Source organism: Trachymyrmex cornetzi, unplaced genomic scaffold (assembly GCF_001594075.2).
Source record: "Trachymyrmex cornetzi isolate Tcor2-1 unplaced genomic scaffold, Tcor1.1 scaffold395, whole genome shotgun sequence".
Classification (NCBI taxonomy): domain Eukaryota; kingdom Metazoa; phylum Arthropoda; class Insecta; order Hymenoptera; family Formicidae; genus Trachymyrmex; species Trachymyrmex cornetzi.
In genome coordinates, this window is record NW_017298693.1 from 52,171 (window position 1) to 56,092 (window position 3,922).

Consider the following 3,922-nt stretch of genomic DNA (forward strand, 5'->3'; position numbering starts at 1 on the left):
CTCTAGCCACATAGAGTTAGAACTCGCCTACTATACCTACTTTCAATAATTATGAAACTTGGTTGTGTTTAGATATTTAAAATAATTAATAAATATTGTTTCGACAGAAAAATTACATTACGTTATATCTTGGTCGAAAAACGATTGGAGTATATACCCTTTGTAACACTTTTCGTTCTATGACTATGTTTTTGTATTGTTTTTTGTTCATGGCAATATTTTTTTTTTGTGATGTTTTTTGTTGTCTTGTATGTGACTGCAGTCCCCAAAATTTTACTGCCATTCCGCACGTCATATTCCCACCACCGAAGAAACCCCGCGCTACGCTTCCCCTCGCCTACGAGTATCCCCTGCACCCCGCGCTCCCCTCAGAGGACCGGAGTTAGAACCCGCCTAGTATACCTACTGGTAATTCTATAAGCAGAGACGATTACGCCAATGACTACACTCTTTTCGCTTTCGATCTTACTCCGGATCTATCCGCTAATTGTGCAGGACATTGGAATCTGTGAAACACGGAAGCGATTAGAAGTGAGATTCGAAAAAGCTCTTTCCGTGACTATTAATTGTATCGTCTATGCAGAGTTCGATAACGTTTTAGAAATCGATTCCTCGCGTCAAGTCATTGTCGACTTTTCCGGTTAGCTCTATGCCTTCCGTGAAAAAAATATTTTCCCCCCACTACACATTGTTTCTAATCTAATTCCACGTGAGATGACGAAAAAAGCTTCAGTCTTGTTCGTGACACCGACGCTGAGGTTTCGTGACATAAAAAGAGTAGCGAAAATTCGAATATATAATGGATATTGTCATCGACATACAAGGTTTTCGCGACGTCGAAGACAACTTTATTCCGAAAGAAGTCGCGGTTCTTGCGATTAATGCGACGATCACCGGGCAATGGATTATGAGACCACCTTATCCATTTGGAGAATTACCCGAGAGAGCAAGACGAGAAAACAACTGGCTTACACGAAATTATCACGGAATCGAATGGGTCGACGGAGACGTTAATCCTATATACTTTACGATACATTTGCGAGCTATTACACGACACGCACGCTACATCTATACCAGAGGACAAAAGAAGTCACGTTATCTGAGTAATTTACTCTCCAGAAACGTATATAATCTGGAAGGAATTTCTCCGGCTTTCAAAAATCTGTCAGATTTCGGAGGTTGCGGACAACGTTGCACGCACCACGGATTTCGAACCAACGTTGAATCACATTGCGCCTTACGCAACGCTTACAAATTGAAACGTTGGCTAGCTATACGAAATAGCAGCGATTCGAGCTACGATAGTCTTCCTTCAGAAAATTTCAGCGAAAGCGACGTCGAGAGCGAAAAAACAAACAGCGGAAATTTTTGAATTAAATTTAAAAACCAGAAAAATTATATATTTTGCAACATCGAGGCGTGGAGGAAAAATATCGTGACAGAAAAAGCTAACTAAAGCGAGGACGAACAAGCGACAGCCGAAGAGAAAAAAGATATTCCAAAATTCGACTCGACGACTGATAGAGATAAAGCTAACACTAGCGTTTCGCAAACGTCGAGTATTTTTGAGAACTCTGCAACGCACGTACGGGCGAAAGAGGTAAATTCCGAATTTACGCAAACATTTCCCCTCGCATGCTTGTCTACGCCGAGAAATGAATTCACTAGAAGTTTTAAACGCATTACATCATCTCAGTGTCCGACATGCCGGGGTCTATCCTGCCGATCGACTGCCGAGGGTGTGGACGAGGTCGACTGCCATTGTCGCTAACACAGACGATCACGATCGACCTGGCCAGCACTGGGTCGCCTTCTACATCGACGAATGCGGTACAGGAACATATTTCGATAGCTACTGCTTGCCGCCCTTGGTCTCAAGATTCCTCTTACGACTTCGCCGAAACTCCCCCACGTATCACTGGAATACGACGATGCTGCAAGGAATACTTTCTCAAACTTGCGGACAATACTGCTGTGTATTTCTATATTTTGTATGTAATGGTTATAATCTTAGTCAGTTTCTTAGTCTGTTTACCTCTGATTGTAAACGCAATGATTGATTGATCGCACAGTTACGAGGGTCACTATTCATATTTTGAGCCTAATAACAAAAATAATAACAATAAAAATAAGAACAGCTACGAGCCAAGAAACATAAAGTAAGTAAAAGCTTAAAATAAAAACATGTGGTAGCTAGCAAAATAAATATATTTCAAAAATAATACTAACAATAATGCCTAACAAAAAAACCTAACGATCGTTTCAACCGTATTTCGGTCATTTTCAAAGTCTAAAGCTAAAATCGGAAGACAAATCAAATCGCACGTGTATTAATAATATAAATGGTAAATAGTTAAACAAATATAATACAAGCCACTAAGGTCAATACATGCTCAATCCAATAATCCTCCATCTTCACCGCTGTTCCTAGATGATCATACAAATTAATAGTCGTAGTCCTTATATCCCATTGTAATTAATCTACGCAATTCGGTTAGAGACGCAAATCTTAAAGCAAGTCCAAGTACTTATGTAGTAATGTCGGTAATCCTCATAACTTGGTTAAAACACCTAAGCGGTCAGCCGTTACAAGCCTCCTGATGCGTCAAGATAAATTCTAACCAAACCAACAAAAACACGTACAAAATGTAACAATTTAAACCGTTAAGTTAAAAATTCACAATGTAATAAAATACCGAAACGCATAAAAATAAGAGATAAAAATTAAAACCTATTATCTAAATAAATTCACCATGTGGTAACACAAAATCAAAATATAATGAAAGTGCAAATCGTGAAAAGTCAAAATAACGGCAACGTCAGAAGTAAATGTCATATAAAATTTAAATAGATCTTAAACAAAAAATAAAAAATAAAAATTAAAAAATAAAAAATAAAAATACCTTCAAAATGGATGCTTAGTCACATAAAAACATGGTTTGATCAGAAATAAAATTATACATAAATCGATTAAATGTATCGAGAAGATACCGTACATAACAGGTACAATGACATCAAGCTCAATTTGCGGACAGATGTGAACCGTACGGACGACAACAAGACAATGATCAGCTGCTTAGCCATGTGCCGCAGAGTTAAAACCCGACAGTAGAGGGGATAGAACAAAGAAAAGAAACTATGAAGGAGAAAGAGAACGTATGATACGAGAGTATGACTCCGGTAACTTGTCTGTATCATTCTGTCTGTTTAAGCCTTTCTTTTGCATTTTTATGTGAACCATTTCCGACACTAATCGTTTAGTGTAAAAAGGTTCACTATCTAAAATTTTGACATTCATCCAATCAAAATTATGGCTACAATTTATTCTGTGATCCGACATTACCGAAGGAGAGCCCGATTTTTTCCTAATATCTGATATATGTTCCTGCAATCTGGTCTTTAATCTCCTCTTCGTCTGGCCAACATACGTAGCCTCACAATCCTCACAGGCTATTCTGTAAACTACATCCTGATGTGCTAAAACATCTAAACGATCTTTCCCTCTTTTAATGTAGTTTCTCAATGTGTTAGGGATCGTGTAAGCCGTTTTGCAACCATTTCTCCATGCTATAGGCATAAAACTCTCAGAAATGCCTCTAACATATGGAACAGCAAAATAATTCTGTTTATCTCTAATTCTATTGTATAAACTTCTATCAATTCCATTCGTATTATTATATATATGAAAATCCAGTCTTTTCTGTATCGTCGAAAAAACGAAACCTAATGGGTAACAGTTCTTCAAAAAAATATTTATCATAATCCTCAAATCTTTAAGATGAAACCTAGGGTGAGAAAGCAAAACTATTCTATCTACTGCGCCAACAATAACACCTTTCTTATGGCATAACGGATGGTGTGACCAAAAATTAAGGAACCTCCCTGAAAAAGTAGTCTTATAAAATCTATCGAAGATAATCCT